The following is a 19,155-nucleotide window of genomic DNA, read 5'->3' on the forward strand; positions in this document are numbered from 1 at the left end:
TCACCATGATACCAAAACCAGACAAAGATGTCACACACAATAAAAACTACCGGCCAATATCACTGATGAACATAGATGCAAAAGTCCTCAACAAAGTACTAGCAAACAAAATCCAACAGCACATTAAACGGATCATAAACCATGATCAAATGGGGTTTATCCCAGGAATGCAAGGATTCTTCAATATATGCAAATCAATCAATGTGATACACCATATTAACAAATTGAAGGATAAAACCCATATGATAATCTCACAGAAAAAGCTTTTGACAAAATTCAACACCCATTCATGATTTAAAAAACTCTCCAGAAAATAGGCAAAGAGGGAACTTACCTCAACATAATACAGGCCACATATGACAAACCCACAGCCAACATCGTTCTCAATGGTGAAAAACTGAAACCATTTCCACTAAGATCAGGAACAAGACAAGGTTGCCCACTCTCACCACTATTATTCAACATAGTTTTGGAAGTTTTATCCACAGCAATCAGAGAAGAAAAGAAATAAAGGGAATCAAAATCAGAAAAGAAGAAAAACTGTCACTGTTTGCAGATGACATGATACTATACAAAGAGAATCCTAAAGATGCTACCAGAAAACTACTAGAGCTAATCAATGACTTTGGTAAAGTAGCAGGATACAAAATTAACGCACAGAAATCTCTTGCATTCCTATACTCTAATGATGAAAAATCTGAAAGAGAAATTAAGGAAACACTCCCATTTACCACTGCAACAAAAAGAATAAAATATCTAGGAATAAACCTACCTAAGGAGACAAAAGACCTGTATGCAGAAAATTATAAGACACTGATGAAAGAAATTAAAGATGATACAAATAGATGGAGAGATATACCATGTTCTTGGATTGGAAGAATCAACATTGTGAAAATAACTATACTACCCAAAGCAATCTACAGATTCAATGCAATCCCTATCAAACTACCAATGGCATTTTTCACAGACCTACAACAAAAAATTTCACAATTTGTATGGAAACACAAAAGACCCCGAATAGCCAAAGCAATGTTGAGAAAAAAACGGAGCTGGAGGACTCAGGCTCCCTGACTTCAGACTATACTAGAAAGCTACAGTAATCAAGACAGTATGGTAGTGGCACCAAAACAGAAATATAGATCAATGGAACAGGATAGAAAGCCTAGAGATAAACCCACCCATATATGGTCACCTTATTTTTGATAAAGGAGGCAAGAATACACAATGGAGAAAAGAAAAACCTCTTCAATAAGTGGTGCTGGGAAAACTGGACAACTACATGTAAGAGAATGAAGTTAGAACACTTCCTAACACCATACACAAAAATAAACTCAAAATGGATTAAAGACCTCAATGTAAGGCCAGACACTATAAAACTCTTAGAGGAAAACATAGGCAGAACACATCTATGACATAAATCACAGCAAGATCCTCTTTGACCCACCTTCTAGAGAAATGGAAATAAGAACAAAAATAAACAAATGGGACCTAATGAAACTTAAAAGCTTTTGTACAGCAAAGGAAATGATAAACAAGATTAAAAGACAAGACACAGAATGGGAGAAAATATTTGCAAACAAAGCAACTGACAAAGGATTAATCTCCAAAATATACAAGCAGCTCATGCAGCTCAATATCAAAAAAACAAACAACCCAATCCAAAAATGGGCAGAAGACCTAAATAGACATTTTTCCAAAAAGATATACAGATTGCCAACAAACACATGAAAGGATGCTCAACATCACTAATCATTAGAGAAATGCAACTCAATACTACAGTGAGGTATCACCTCACACCAATCAGAATGGCCATCAACCAAAAATCTACAAACAATAAATGCTGGAGAGGGTGTGGAGAAAAGGGAACCCTCTTGCACTGTCAGTGGGAATGTAAATTGATAACAGCCACTGTGGAGAACAGTATGGAGGTTCCTTAAAAAACTAGAAATAGAACTACCATACGACCCAGCAATCCCACTACTGGGCATATACCCTGACAAAACCATAATTCAAAAAGAGTCATGTCCCACAATGTTCATTGCAGCACTATTTACAATAGCCAGGACATGGAAGCAACCTAAGTGTCCATCGACAGATGAATGGATAAAGAAGATGTGGCACATATATACAATGGAATATTACTCAGCCATAAAAGGAAACGAAACTGAGTTATTTGTAGTGAGGTGGATGGACCTAGAGTCTGTCATACAGAGTGAAGTAAGTCAGAGAGAGAAAAACGAATACTGTGTGCTAACACATATATATGCAATCTAAAAAAAAAATGGTTCTGAAGAACCTCGGGGCAGGACAGGAATAAAGATGCAGGCATAGAGAATGGACTTGAGGACACAGGGAGGGGGAAAGGTAAGCTGGGACGAAGTGAGAGAGTGGCATGAGCATATATACACTACCAAATGTAAAATAGCTAGCTAGTGGGAAGCAGCTGCATAGCACAAGGAGACTAGCTCAGTGCTTTGTGACCACCTAGAGCCGTGGGAGGGAGATGCAAGAGGGAGGGAGGGGATATGGGGATATATGTATACATATAGCTGATTCACTTTGTTATACAGCAGAAACTAACACAACAATGTAAAGCAATTATACTCCAATAAAGATGTTTTAAAATAAATAAATAACAAAAGGTGTATTTACTAGTAAAAAAAAAAAAATACATTAAAAGGGTCATACACTGTGATCAAGTGGGATTTATTCCAGGAATGCAAGGATGGGTCAACATCTGCAAATTAATCAATGTGATACACCACATTAACAGAATGAAAGATAAAAATCATATGATCATTTCAACAGAGACAGAAAAAGCATTTGACACAATTCAATATCCATTTATGATAAAAACTCTCCACACAGTGGGTATAGAGGGAACATACATGAACATAATAAAGGCCACATATGATAAGCACACAGCTAATATCATAACAGTGAAAAAAGCTGAAAGATTTTTCTCTAACATCAGGAAAAGACAAGGGTGCCCACTCTCATCACTTATATTTAACATAGTTTGTAAGTCCTAGCCAGAACAATTAGGCAAAAAAACCCCAATACATATAGGATTGGAATGGAATCTCTGGAATAGTCTAGGGCAATTAATGTATTAAAAATCTATATTTAAGAATAGAATGAATTTCAATAGAAAAAATAAATACATATAAAAAACCCTAAAGACTATCAAAAGTCTGTTAGAACTAATAAATTCAGTAAAGTTGCAGGATACAAAATCAATGTACAAAAATGTGTTGCATTTCTGTACACTAGCAAGAAAGTAAGGATACAATGCCATTTACATTTACCTAAGAATTAATTTAACCAAGGAGATAAAAGACCTGTACACGGAAAATTATAAGATCTTGATGCAAGAACTTGAAGACAAAAACAAATGTGTGCTCATGGATTGAAAGAATTAATGTTGTTAAAATGTTCATACTATTCAAAACAATCTGTGGAATCAATGCATTTCTTGGCCTCTAGGCTCTCGCGGTCTAGCAGAAAAGAGCGAGGCATACAGGAATGCCAACGCAGTCAATAAGAGGTAAGTACAAAGGACTACAGATGCAGAGAGGAGTGAATAACTGTCTTCTGTCTAGAAGCTCAGGGAAGGCATTGTTCAGAGATTACATGTGAACCAGCCCTAAGGTGAGTGAGGTTTCTCCAGATGAAGAAAGGGGGCAAGGCGTTCTAAAAGGAGCAGTACCATAAGGGCATATGGATGTGACAGAAGCAAGGTGCATTCTGAGAGCAGTACCTAAATAATGGGAGCATCTTTTGCTTGTGAAGAAATGACAGAGATGATACTGAAACAAAAGATGGGATCCAGATTTTAAGAGGCCTTGGGCATCACCTTGGAATTGTTCTTTATCTGTAATCACTGGGCACCATCACAGGCTTCTTCTGGGGTGGGGGTGGGGGTGAGTCCTGTCATGATACAATTGTTTTAGAAAAATTAACTCTGGCAGGAGAAGGAAGAGAGACTGAGAAGAATGTGGTGAAATGGTGGGGGGAGAGGGGCAGGAGCGCAGTGGGGGGCTGGAGGCTGCAGGCTGCCATCCTCTCCTCCAGGCCACCATGCAGCTGCCACATAACAGACTCTATAGCAAATCTGTAAAAGTCTTAGATGAAAACATAGGAAGTACATTCTTTGACATAAATCACAGCAATGTCCCTTTTGATCCATCTCCTAGAGTAATGGAAATAAAAATAAACAGGTGGGACATAATTAAACTGAAAAGCTTTTGCACAGCAAAGGAAACCATAAACAAAACTAAAACACAACCCACAGAATGGGAGAAAATATTTGCAAATGATCCAAACGATGGGATTAATCTTCAAAATCTACAAACAGCTCATGCAGCTCAATATCAAAATGAAAACAAGCAACCCAATCAAAAAATGGGAAGAAGACCTAAATAAACATTTCTCCAAAGAAGACATACAGATGGCCAAGAGGCACATGAAAAGATGCTCAACATCGCTAATTATTAGAGAAATTCAAATCAGAACTAAAATGCAATATCACCTCACACCAGTCAGAATGGCCATCATCAAAACAATCTACAAACAATAAATGCTGGAGAGGGTGTGGAGAAAAGGGAACTCTCCTACACTGTTGGCAGGAATGTAAATCAGTACAGCCACTACAGAGAACAATATGGAGGTTCCTTAAAAAACTAAAAACAGAGCTAACATATGATCCAGCAATCCCACTCCTGGGCATATATCTGGAGAAGACCATGGTTCGAAAGGATACACGCATCCCAGTGTTCACTGCAGCCTACTTACAGTAGCCAAGACATGGAAGCAACCTAAATGTCCATCAGCAGAGGAATGGATAAAGAAGATGGGGTATATGTATACAGTGGAATATTACTCAGCCGTAAAAAAGAATGAAATAATGCCATTTGCAGCAATATGGATGGACCTGGAGATATCATACTAACTGAAGTAAGTCAGAGAAAGACAAATGTCATATGATATCGCTTATGTGAAATCTTAAAAAGATACAAATGAACTTATTTACAAAACAGAAGCAGACGCACAGACTTAGAAAACAAATGTATGGTTACCAAAGGGGAAGGGTTGGGGGGAGGGATAAATTATGAGGTTGGGATTAACATATACACACTGCTATATATAAAATAGATAACCAACAAGGACCTACTGTATAGCACATGGAACTCTGCTCAATATTCTGTAATAACCTAAATGGGAAGAGAATCTGAAGAAGAATAGAGACATGTATATGTATAACTGAATCACTTTGCTGTAATCTGAAAATAACACAACATTGTTAATCAACTGTACCCCAATATAAAATAAAAGTTTTGGACTTCCCTGGTGGCGCAGTGGTTAAGAATCCGCCTGCCAATGCAGGGGACATGGGTTCGAGGCCTAGTCCAGGAAGATTCCACATGCCATGGAGCAGCTAAGCCACAACTACTGAGCCTGCGCACCACAACTACTGAAGCCCATGCACCTAGAGCCCGTGCTCCGCAACAAAAGAAGACACTGCAATGAGAAGCCCGTGCACCCCAACAAAGAGTAGCCCCTGCTCGACACAACTAGAGAGAAGCCCGCACACAGCAACGAAGACCCAATTCAGCCAAAAATAAATAAATTTATTAAAAAATAAAATAAAATAGAAATTTTTTTAAAAAAAGAGGCTGCTGAAGACTTAAAACCTGAAATATGAAGACTTAAATATGAGGGGGGGGATCGAAGCTGAGTCATGCGTGTGTAGGCAAGAAAGACTTTCCCTCTACTCTCCCACGTTCAATAGCTGGGTCTATGAAATAAACTAACAACACAGACTAACAGGAGAAAAAGTATACAAATGCACTAACTTTTTTTTTTTTTTTAAAACATCTTTACTGGAGTATAATTGCTTTACAACGGTGTGTTAGTTTCTGCTTTATAACAAAGTGAATCAGTTATACATATACATATTTCCCCACATCTCTTCCCTCTTGTGTCTGCCTCCCTCCCGCCCTCCCTATCCCACCTCTCTAGGTGGTCACAAAGCACCGAGCTGATCTCCCTGTGCTATATGGCTGCTTCCCACTAGCTATCTATTTTGCGTTTGGTAGTGTATATATGTCCATGCCACTCTCTCACCCTGTCACATCTTACCCCTCCCCCTCCCCATATCCTCAAGTCCATTCTCTACTAGGTCTGTGTCTTTATTCCCGTCTTGCCCCTAGGTTCTTCATGACCACTTTTTTTTTTTTTTTTTTAAGATTCCATATATATGTGTTAGCATACAGTATTTGTTTTCCTCTTTCTGACTTACTTCACTCTGTATGACAGACTCTAGGTCCATCCACCTCACTACAAATAACTCAATTTCGTTTCTTTTTATGGCTGAGTAATATTCCACTGTATACATGTGCCACATCTTCTTTATCCATTCATCTGTTGATGGACACTTAGGTTGCTTCCATGTCCTGGCTATTGTAAATAGAGCACAAATGCAATAACTTTTAATGTTATATCCATGGGGGCATCCCCGGGGGAAAAAAAGTGAATACCCAAAAGAGATGTGAGATTTGAGCATTTATATACCATACTGTTTTAATAGGGGAAGTGGAAGGGGGATGTAGGCCACTTCAAGGAGAGTGAATGATTTTTAGGAAAGATGGATGGGGCCTTGGAAGGGTAGATGGGAGACGTGATGGTTGTGACAGAGCCTGTCTGGCTGTGATGGGGACTTCCAGTGCCCTCTCCTTTGTTAACAGTCAGTCTTCCCTGGGTGATGAAACTCCCAGGAAGGGATGGATGAGAGTTGAGTTCCTTTGGGAGGATCTGTATGTCGGGGAATTCAGAGAAGACCTTTCCCTGCATTTGCATTTTTAGCTCGAAATTAGCCTTACACCAATGAGGCATATTTTAGGGTGGCGTATTCTGCCGCCCTTCACATTCAATAAATAATTCTTAATTGTTGGGAAAGTCAAAGATGAATATGGCATGGCATTTGCCATTAGGACTTGGAGCGAGAATTTAGGGCTCTGATAAGGGGAGAAACATTAGCTTCAGAGTAGAATGAAGAGCCAGAGGCAGGGGTGTGTGTGACATTTTTGAAGAATGGTGATTTTAGATCTGTTTAGCCTGCACAAGGTGAAGGTTTAGGTAGGTGACAAGTAAGAGAGTAAGTCTTTTCCAACCTGGCTCCGCATCAGCTCCAAGGGGAACTTTACTGACTCACCTACTTTCCAGGTGCTTCCTGGACATATGTGTTGCAAACAAATAACCAAGTAAAATTACCAATAGAACTTGATGCACGACTAGGGTTGAGAACTACTGGAACAGGTCAGATATTAGGAACTGGATTATGGATGCTCTGAGTTTTAGAGAAGACAGTGAGCAGTGGATTGCTGTGGACCAGGCATGATGGAGGGGGATCCCTGTCCGAGTGGCTAAGCAGGGATGAGAAGGAAGAAACGAGGCACAAAGATACACTGATAGTCATGGAGGCGTGGACAGAAGGGAGAGAGTAGGCAAACAGAAGTCTGCTGCATCGTAAAGTCTTGAGAACATGGCAATGTTCACTGCCCCACCCAGAGTACCCAGTATCTTGACTCACAGCATGGGAATGGAGTAGGTATTTGTTGAATAAATGACTGAATCAAGTAAACACATGGGAAAAAAACCCAGGAAGACTGAGGGGTTGTGGAATATGGTATCACCAAAACATAATTCAGAAGAATGAATGTTTAGTGGAAAAACCTGAATCCAATTTTAGACTTAGTAGGTTTAAGTAAACAGACATGATGATAGAGGTTCAAATGTTTGACAAGCCAGTGTACAAAAGGAAGCCGTCGGGCTCCTAAGTTTCTATAAGTTTCCATCACTCCCTCCTGTTTCGTTTGTATTTGACTAGGGGACTAAAATATGCATAATGTTTCTAACAGGCAAAATCTACCCTGGGATCCACTGAGTGCCACTAGAGTGTCTGGTATCTGCTCTAGCAAAATCCTGATTGAATGACAAAGACGCTAAGAACAGTAAGTCACGATGGAGGAGCAAGGTGGGAAGAATGGAGCCTGTGAACCGCAGATATTCCAAAGGAGGGAAGGATTAAGGTTGTAGGGAATGTCTGTCTATATTTCAAAGCCAACTGCCAGCTTCCCACTACGCCTCCCCAATCCAGCACACCCCACTCAACAACAAGCACGTGCGCGCGTGCGCACACACACCCCCAATTGCTTGGGCAGTTAGGGACCCAGAGAGTCTGTTGAGCAGGGTCTTGGCTTTTTTGGAACCACAATATAGAAAGAAATGCCTGAGGCAAAAGGTTAATGCACCGCCAGAAATCACGGCCACCTTCCATTTATCCAAGCTCAACGCTAACATTTTAACTTCAAAAATATGCCCCATTATTTCCAGCTTGATCTCCTAGTGATTTTATGTAGGTTATTTTGATGAAAGCTGAAAATCTTTCACACGCTGGTTGTTCTATACTGTGTAGCCAAAATTAATAGACCAGAAACACCTTCCTTTTAGTGACTCACTCTCTTTCCTTTTCTGATTCATATAGTTTACCTTTTTTTGTTTTTTTCACAGTACAGATCAGTGAGTATTCTGGTAGTCTAATTGATGTATATTTCAGGGCGAACAACAGAACATTAACATTGGCTGAGGGCAGGACTGGAGAATATTCACCTTACCTTCTGCGAAGAACAGGCTAACAAGGTTAGAAGGGAAAAGGGGGTTACTGAGGAGGAGGAGGAGGGAAGTCCTCCTAGCGTTTTGGTATTAACCTACCTGCTCCATCCATGATACCCAGGAAACAAGACAAAAAGTTTCAAAAAATATTAATACCATAGAGAGGAAAATAGAGTTTCAATTACCTCAAGTCCATTGATCCTTCTTCAATGATGAAAGAAACAGCATCTGAAACAGAGAACACATAAGTGGCTCAGAAATAGAAAGCTGCCCCTCTCTCTGAAGTCAACGTGACAAATCTTGCTTAAGGCAGACAAGTCTACTTACTTGAACCATACAGCTTAAACCATATATAAGAATTCTTTAATTATGATATGACCTTAAGTTAAATTCCCTGGAATTTCTGTGGATTCCTCAAAATTCATCCTGAATATTCAATGCTCTTAAGCTCTTAAATCATCCACTGGGACTCCAATCAGGCTGTCAGTTCTTTGAACTTCTCCACCTTTAGACCCTGTTACCCAGTCCTTGCTGGACTTCCTTCCCAGAGCCTGAGGCTGTGCCAGCACCGGCACCCACACCGAACACAGATGCACCCACACAGAACACGGACGCACCCACACGGAACACGGATGCACCCACACAGCACGTGAATGCACCCACACACCCTTTAACTGTGAACAAATGAAGATGAAAGCATTGATGAAACTGGCAGAACTAATGACCCCTTCCAGTGTCTGCTGGCTGGTCCCTGTCCTCCTGTTGGGAATTTTCTCCGTATCTATGACATCCCTCTCTCCAACCTCTCTGCCTCTCTTCTTCTCTCCTCTATTAAAACAGCAACAGATTTGATACCATCAGTTTGTCTTTGATAGAAACACTTTCACACAAAATGCCATGTCTTTCAAACGTTCCCATTGGATGCCTGTTTGTGTCAATCTCTATCTGTAAAATGAAAGATTTTCTGTTTCAAGTTGAAAGAGTTTCTAAGCTGAACATTAAGCAGGGATAACTTTAAATGCCTTGAAGATAAATCTGCTTCCGATGTTAAGCTGCCTGAACAAGAAGAAAATGGACCCCCAGAGAAATTAGATCCTTGGGCTACTGTCTTTCTTTCTTTTTTTTTCTATCTCTTAAGAGTCATTCTCTTCCCATTTCTCTGCCCAAGGCGTCTGGACCCAGGGCTAATTCTTAGGGCATCCTCTCTCTCTCCACCACCCAGAGTAGAGACTCCAAACACAACCCTAACAGATGTCTAATCGTCCCTTGGGAAGCTTTCTGTCCAACTACTGAATGCTTCCAGTGTATTTCCCTCATCTTTCTATCTTCCCACTGGGGTCACACTTCTCTAAGCCTCATCCTCTACCACCCTCATTAAGAATCAGTGCTAACACCAAAGGAAACCATAAACTAAATGAAAAGACAACCTACAGAATGGGAGAAAATATTTGCAAACGATGCAACCAACAAGGGCTTAATCTCCAAAATACACAAACAGCTCATACAATTCAACAACATAAAAAGCAAACAATCCAATAGAAAAATGGGCAGAAGACCTAAATGGACATTTCTCCAAAGAAGAAATACAGATGGCCAATAGGCACATGAAAAGATGCTCAACATTGCTAATTATTAGAGAAATGCAAATCAAAATTAGAATGAGATATCACCTCAGACCAGCTAGAATGGCCATCATTAAAAAGTCTGGGCAGTGGCAGCGGATCCCGGCAGGTGATGGGAGTCGGTGCCTCTGGACCTGCCCCTGGTCCCAAGGCGTTGGTGGTGGATGGGCACTCCGGGATGGCCTTCATGGAGAAGCCACCGGCCAGCAAGGTCCTGCTGGACAACACGGTGCCGCTGACAGCAGCCATCGAGGCAAGCCAGAGCCTGCAGTCCCACATGGAATATATCATTTGAGTACAAAGAGGAATTTCTGTAGAAAATAGCTGGCAGATTGTTAGGAGATACAGTGACTTTGATTTGCTGAACAACAGCTTGCAGACTGCAGGCCTAAGTCTACCTCTTCCTCCGAAAAAACTGATCGGTAACATGGATCGTGAATTCATAGCTGGGAGACAGAAAGGTCTTCAGAACTATCTCAACATTATCACCACAAATCATATCTTGTCTAATTGTGAGCTGTTTAAGAAGCTTTTAGATCCAAACAACTATTCTGCAGACTATACTGAGATTGCCTTACAACAGGTTTCCATGTTCTTCCAATCAGAACCAAAGTGGGAGATGGCGGAACCATTGAAATGCATAGGTTGGAGGATAAGGAAGAAATATTTCTTGATGAAGATTAAAAATCAGCCAAAGGAGCGGCTAGTGTTAAGCTGGGCTGACCTCGGTCCTGACAAGTATCTGTCAGATGAAGATTTTCAGTGTCTAATCGAACTTCTGTCGTCCTGTTTGCACCCTTACATCTATCATGTTACCTTTGCCACAGCTAACAAATCCTCAGCATTGCTAATTAGAATGTTTAATGAAAAAGGAACTTTGAAGGACCTGATCTACAAGGCAAAACCAAAAGACCCATTCCTAAGGTACTACTGCAACCCTAAGAAGATTCAAGGCCTTGAACTCCAGCAAATAAAAACATACGGGCAACAAATATTAGCAGTACTGAAGTTTCTCCTTGACAAGGGATTCCCTTATGGGCATCTTCATGCTTCCAACGTGTTGCTGGAAGGGGACACTTGCCAGCTGCTGGACCTTGAGAATTCCTTGTTGGGCCTTCCTTCTTTCTACTGATCTTATTTCTCACAATTCAGGAAAATCAATACATTGGAGAGTGTGGACGTCCACTGCTTTGGCCACTTACTGTATGAGATGACGACCGCCAGACTCGGTGCCTATAGACTCCTTCTCTCCTGCACTGTCTATGGTTGTGGTGGCCATGTTGGAGTCTATGCTGTCTTGTGAAGCCTGTAAAGATGGCAGGTCCACCATTTCCTGTCTCTTACAGATGCCATTATTCAGTGATGTTCTGCTAACTACTTCCAAAAAGCCACAGTTTAAGATCCCCACAAAGTTAAAAGAGGCATCGAGCATTGCCAAAGAATGTATAGAAAATAGGGTAACTGATGAACAGAAACAGGTGCACCAGCATCAAAGACTGATGAGAGCTCAGCCTCACCATGGATCTGAAGAAGAAAGAAAACAGAGGAAGATTATAGCTTGAAAGAAGTCAAAACAATCTGCTGTTGAAAATAGTGAAGAGCATTCAGCAAAATATAGCAACTCCAATAATTCAGCAGGATCTAGGGCCAGCTCACCTCTCACATCCCCGTCATCACCGACTCCCCTCCACAGCAGGGATGCCCGCATTACCTCCTCCTCCTCCACCTCCTCCTCCTCCACCTCCTCCCTCCTCCTCCTCCTCCACCTCCTCCACCTCCTCCACCTCCTCCTCCACCTCCTCCTCCGCCACCAGCAGCTCTCTTGCCTCCTGAGAGCACAGAGGCACCCACACAGCTTCTGCCCCAGGCTGTGAATGGCATGAGCCAAGGGGCCTTACTCAGCTCCATCCAGAATTTCCGAAAAGGAACTTTGAGGAAAGCCAAAACCTGTGATCATAGCGCCCCTAAGATCGGCTAAAGCTTTGTGTGTACACTTGGAGGGAAAAGTTCTTTTTTTTCCTTCCACCTCCAACCCCTAAAGTACCCTCTTTCTGGATGAATAATTGCTGAGCCAGTACAGCAACATATGACTTTGCAGATGCTCGTGTAAGAGGCTTTTTCAAGAGGGAAATAGTCTTCAATAGAGTAAAGTAAGGCTAGCATTGCTGCCTTAAGAAATATTTTGCTCCTTTGTTACTGTTGAAAAGGAATCTTGTTCATCCTCTAATGGTCATCTTTTGGTGGCAGCAGCATATTGGAATCAATTATTTCCAGCAACAGAAGGAAATGGACAAAAAACAAAAACAATGACAATATACAGTCACAGCAGTGAATGGCCTTTGTGTTGCAGTCCCTCCTGTCCTGTCAGATAGCTCCTAGAAATGTTCCTCTCATAGTTCATTTCTCTATCTAAAGCATTTTCTGGTTATTTCTTAGATAACTCCCATTTTTGCTACCTTAATTTCATCCTAGACATTAACGCTGTAGCCCAAAGCACAGTTATGCCGCTGAGAGTCAGAGAAGCAACTGAGTTCTTCATTTTCCCCTCAAATAGAACGGGGAAAGTTCATAACAGTCTCTTAAGTTCAAACAGGAGCTCCACTGTGGTTATAGAACTCAGGGCTGCTAAAGGAACTACTCTAGACTCTTAGTTCACTTTAGTTAGTATGTATCGAACAGACAAAAAAATGTTAACATCAGAAAAAGCTCTTTAGGGGCTTCCCTGGTGGCGAAGTGGTTGAGAGTCTGCCTGCTAATGCAGGGGACACAGGTTCGAGCCCTGGTCTGGGAAGATCCCACATGCCGCGGAGCAGCTGGGCCCGTGAGCCACAACTACTGAGCCTGCGCGTCTGGAGTCTGTGCTCCACAACAAGAGAGGCCACAATAGTGAGAGGCCCGCACACCGCGATGAAGAGTGGCCCCTGCTTGCCGCAACTAGAGAAAGCCCTCGCACAGAAACGAAGACCCAACACAGCCATAAATAAATAAATTAATTAATTAATTAATTAATTTTAAAAAAGAAAGAAAGAAAAAGCTCTTTAGAGGATCTTCTTAATCCTCAGCAATTAAGTCAAGTTTGGGGTTTGCCAGGGGAGGGTGTTATTATTACAACACAAGTACATTTGGCAAAATGAGTTCTGATTTTCGAAAGATTTATCCAAATATATCATCTTTTTAATGTTACTCATTTATTAGAAAGGTCCTTTATCCTATGATATGCTTAAACCCTTAAATAAATTGCACTTTAAAGGATTATAAATAATCCATCTAAAAATTCAAGTTACACACATCAGTGTTGGTTACGATGCAGAGAGAATGTCATTGTGTATAGTTTCATATAATCTGTGATAAATGTTCAGCTGTATTTTTTATTAAAATAAACCATATCACAAAAAAAAAGTCTACAAGTAACAAATGTGGAGAAAAGGGAACCCTCATACACTGTTGGTGAGAATGTAAGTTGGTGCAGCCACTGTGGAAAACAGTATGCAGGTTCCTCAGAAAACTAAAAATAGAGTTGCCATATGATCCAGCAATCCCACTCCTCGGCATATATCCAGACAAAACTATAATTCTAAAAGATATATGCACCTCTATGTTCATAGCAGCACTATTCACGATAGCCAAGACATGGAAACAACCTAAATGTCCATTGACAGATGAATGGATAAAGAAGATGTGGCAATATATATACAAAGGAATATTACTCAGCCATAAAAAAATGAAATAATGCCATTTGCAGCAACATGGATGCAACTAGAGATTATTATACTAAGTGAAGTCAGAAAGACAAAGACAAATATATGATATCATTTATTTGTGGAATCTAAAATATGACACAAATGAACCTATGAAACAGAAACAGAATCACAGACAATAGAGAATAGACTTCTGGTTGCCAAGGGGGAGGGGGGTGGGAGAGGGAAGGATTGGGAGTTTGGGATTAGCAGATGCAAACTATTATATGTAAAATAGATAAACAACAAAGTCCTACTGTATAGCACAGAGAACTAGATTCAATATCCTGAGATAAACCATAATGGAAAAGAATGTGAAAAAGAATGTATGTATATATATAACTGAGTCACTTTGCTGTACAGCAGAAATTAACACAACATTATAAATCAACTATACTTCAATTTAAAAAAAAAAAGGAATCATTGCTAATACCCTGTTGCAGGGTATTTCCTACTGTCCCAAGGCCCGGTGATCACGAAGGGGCACTTCTGAAGGGCGACCCGTGTTCTACTGGCCTCAGTGTCGGCGTCCAGGACACTCGGGACCGCAGTGGGATTCTTCCCAGACTGGAGAGGGGGGCATTAGATAGGGTCCTGGCAGTGTGAAAAGACATCAACAGATCCCCGAACTGCAGAGATTTCACTGCTGAAGATTCGAGTGTTAACATGCGTGGCTGATGATGGGACCAGGATGATGAAACAGTGTAGCGCATCAGAAAAACTGTTACCGTAGACAGAGGCAGAGAGATGCTCACCAACCACGTAAAACAGAAGCATCCAAACTTTTAGTCTTTTTAACAGTAATCTGGAAAATGGCAGCAAGCTGGCATCATTTTTGAACTCCCCAAATCACCCCATACAAACAGAGCAACTAGGAGAGCAAAAGCAAAACCTCACAGGCCACATCTACAGTCAAGTGGTGGGAAAACATATCCCTGTGAACCCCCGGTATATGTGTGGGTTGGAATCAATGACTGGTGATGTTAAGATATGCGTGTTACAGGAAACAGAAAGAAGGAGGCAGAAGGGCCTCCTGTGGCCCCAGGAGCCTGTAGAGTCTTGTTGGCTCCAGTTTGTGGGTGAACACAGAGCACCACTGTGGGTGGTGCTGGAGCAGCCTGGGCCCCATGGACCCTCAACAGAGACCCGTAACAGACGTAACCAACGTCCCCTCTGAGACAAAGCCCTGCACTGAGGAGAAAATGCTGGGGATGGAATCCGTATTGAGCAGGAAAGAGACAATAGGGGCAAAGGAGACAAGAGAAAGAGAAGATCCAGATAAAAGTAGGGGAGGGGGAAAGAGTAGCTACCAGACACTGTGAGGCTGTCATTGTGAACGCTTCCCAAGACAGATGCGGGGTGCTAGAGCTGTGAAGCCAGGGCGCTCTCCTGATCCCACCTTCCCTCCTAAGAGTAAAGAAAACTCATGCCAGTTAAACATTAGTACAGAAAACAATTGCGGTCAAAGCCATAAGGGAAAATGGACCTGTGAAACACAATAATGTCCCTACAGACATGAAACGTGTGCTGGCAAGACAGGCCGACCCAAAAATGACAGTTTAATAATTCATATCAAGCTAAAGAAAAGGGAAATAAATGATAGAAGCCTTGAAAGAACAGCATAACCCCAAATTTAAAAAACTCAAGAAGATGCTAATTAGAGAAAACACAGACTTGAAAAGCAAGTCTATAAAATTTGGGAAACTACTAGAGAAGAAAGAAAAATTCACTTTAAAATCTCAGACTAAATAAGAACAACCAAAGCCGTGAGTGAACACCACAGAAAAATGCTTTAAGAAAAATAGAATGGGAAAGAATGACTATCTTTTAAATAAAAGGATAAAATATATATACATACTTATATATATACATATATGTAAAAAAGATATAGACAACAGGAAAGGAGATCTAGTATCATAGAAGTACCTAAAAAAGAGAATCAGTGTAATGAAAGAGAACATATATTATCAATTATAATTCAAGAATATTTTTCTGAAATTAAAAAAAAATACTTGCACTACATATTGAAAGGACATACCTGGCAAAATTGACCCAGAATGGCCTGCACCTAAACATAGTCTAGTAAAACTACTGATCTTTAAATAAAAAGAAAAAATTCTTTCTGGTGCCAAATTTAAAGATTAATATCCCTTATAAAGAAAGAAAATGAGACTGTCATCAGATTTGGCAATAGCAGTGCTTTATGCCAGAGGACAACAGGGTAACGTTTAAGAAATACAAGGAAAGCAAACCTGAGCTAAGGAGTTTATATCCAGCTACACTGATCTTTAAATGTAATGGTCACAATTGTTTATGCCCATGTAAGAACCCAGAGTATAGTTCCTATGAGTCTTTCCTGGGAAATTTACCGGAGAACAAGCTTCAGACAACCAAAATGATGGAAGAGACATCAACAGTAGTAGTGGTAGTGAGCACTAAATACAGTGTATTTGTTTGTATAAGTTGGAGTCCCTGTAGGTTCTAAGGGAGAGGGTGTAAGAGGAAATGGCCAAAGGATGGAGGGTAGATGAGAAAGAGGATATGAGATGTAGAGGAAAGCCCTCTGATTGTCTCACAGGTATCAATGGGGAGCAAAAAGGTACTCGTTGAAAGTAGATTCTGGGGAATGGGAAACAGGGAGAAGAAGGGGTCACTAGCTAATGTCAATTTCGTTCATAGTAGGATGTTAGGAGGAAGTAGTAAAAGGGGGATTAAAGGTATCATACACAGATATTAGTAAGTTCATACATCATATTAGCTCATGTCAAAATATTAATAAAAAGGCATCAGAACAAAGAAACACAAACCTTTCTAAATACAAAAAGATATGCAAAAGGGAGAGAGCAAGCAAACATTGTAGACCAGTACTTCTCAAACTATTGGTCGGGAAGGACCAGTAGTTTTGTTTGTTTGTTTGCTTTTTGTTTTTTGTCCCCCCCCCCCCCCGAACAATGGCAAACCGCTATTTTTGTAAAATACACAGTCATATGCTTGGACTTTACAGCAGATTGCCTAAACATTTCTAAATGTGTTCTTTTGCTTTCTGTACATATGCCATGGCTTAGTAACAAACAGTTCATGGATCAGACTGGTAAAGACCATCCAGTGAAAGAATAGGAATGTAAAGCAATAAGATTAGGGGTGCGTGTATATATTATATATATGGAAATATACATAACATTAATGTGACAAAACTGATGCCTGTTAAATTAATTAAACAAGGAGGCCATTAGACTCATGCCCTGATGCCACAGAACCCTGTGTAAGCAAACCAAAACCTAAGACAGTAAATGCTTCCAGGTTACAAAATTAAGACCTAAGGACAACCCATCACAAAGAGCCAACTGGGCTTTAAGCTGCAGCTGATCAGTAATTTCCTTACTTCGCTTCCACCTTTTCTCTGTAACTTTCTCCCCAGGCTTCCGTCAGTGGAGCTATTAGAAAGTTCCAGTTTGGCACTGCCCTTTTGAATCAATTTTTGCTCAGATCTTAAATTTTTAAAGATCTTTTAACATGTCAAACATTTAGATCCTATTAATAAATGTAAAAGGGCTTAATTCACCAATTTCTTAGAAAGGATTTTCAGATTACTTAACAAAGCAAAATCCAACACTCCAGGTTAATATATTGATATATTATTTATGTATATTTTATATCTGTATACTTTCCTCCACTTGGAATAATACATGTAGTTTTTTCAGATGCAGGGAAGTCTGAAAATTACGCTAACACTTGTCTAATAAAGAGGAAGGGGATAAAAATAGATATGATCTAGGTGCATATGTAAAATTAATACATATATAAGTAAACATTACCCTTAATGAAAGGATAAAAATCAGAGCCTTTAAAAATAAAATAGTACCCAAAAGGTAGAGGTAGGAAATAGGACAGAGGGGAAGAGGGGATAAGAATAAAAACTAGATTTGTTTTCTAAATTTGACTTTAGAGTCATATAAAAATTTACATAATTATAAAATTAAATTTAACATAAAGCAATCTCTAAACATCAAAATGTGACAGCTGAGCCTTATGTCCAGCAGGTGGCATAACAACACCAGGAGTACCCTTTCCAAGTGTCTCTGAAACAGAGACTTGACTGTTGTCCTAAGTGGAATGTTACCATGAGAACAAAAACAACTACAGAGAAACCTAGCCTGATATTTTCATCATTTTCTTGGTGGTATCTTAATATTTATTCTGAGACCATGTGTGTGTATTATGGATAAAAGCAAATGGGTAATTATACTCATATCATTGAAAACCTGAATATTTGACATAAGGAAAGTACACGGCAAAAAATAAAATCCTCTACTACTGAATTTGAATAACAAGTATTTTATGATGCACATTATTTTATTAAACTAAATAATTCCTAGCTTTGTCCTCTGAAAAGACTTAGAAACAAGTGCTCGATCTCACACACTGAGATCATGGTCTCCACATACCATTTTCTACTAAAAGGAATCAAGTGCTCCTTGAAGAAACAGCTGATTACAGATCTGTGGCAGGAAATATATAAGATGATATCAGAATATCAAAGGCAGCTTTGATGATATCAGAATGCTGAAATTAAGTTAAAGAAGCTCCCAGCAGCCAAAGGTGAGAAAACTTAAACAATAATAAACACAGTAACTGCAATAAGTTGAAACACTTCAAGTGTGCTAAACTTCGTGTATTCCTAATGATAACTATGAAAATAAAATACTACTGACCATCCTTGAAAATGCAGGGAAACCAAAGTCATTACAAACTAGCAAAGAGGAAAGATCAGGGAGGATGGAGGAGGGATGGAATGGGAGTTTGGGGCTAGCAGATGCAAACTAGTATATAGGATGGGTAAACAACAAGGTCCTACTGTATAGCACAGGGGACTATATTTAATATCCTGTGATAAACCATAATGGAAAAGAATATGAAAAAGAATATATATATATATGTATAACTGAATCACTTTGCTGTACAGAAATTAACACAACATTTTAAATCAACTATACTTCGATTTAAAAAATTACAAATAAAAAATAAAGGGGAGAGATCAAATATTTATCCTGCTTTCTCTATACAAACTATTCCAAGTAACCAAGTAGTAGATGAGATGTTTCTTTTCATAGAAGTATTTCATC

At 39.9% G+C, this 19,155-nt stretch overlaps 1 protein-coding gene and 1 pseudogene across 3 annotated transcripts in view; both read left to right on the forward strand.

The window, feature by feature from the left end:
- The window catches only part of DLGAP1 (DLG associated protein 1), an 846,176-nt gene that overhangs the window by 401,687 nt on the left and 425,334 nt on the right, over positions 1-19,155 (forward strand). The gene's annotated exons all lie outside the window — the stretch shown is intronic.
- On the forward strand, positions 8,902-12,333 carry LOC137776401 (PX domain-containing protein kinase-like protein; annotated as a pseudogene).

The sequence above is a fragment of the Eschrichtius robustus genome, chromosome 14 (assembly GCF_028021215.1).
Source record: "Eschrichtius robustus isolate mEscRob2 chromosome 14, mEscRob2.pri, whole genome shotgun sequence".
In the NCBI taxonomy this organism is placed as follows: Eukaryota; Metazoa; Chordata; class Mammalia; order Artiodactyla; family Eschrichtiidae; genus Eschrichtius; species Eschrichtius robustus.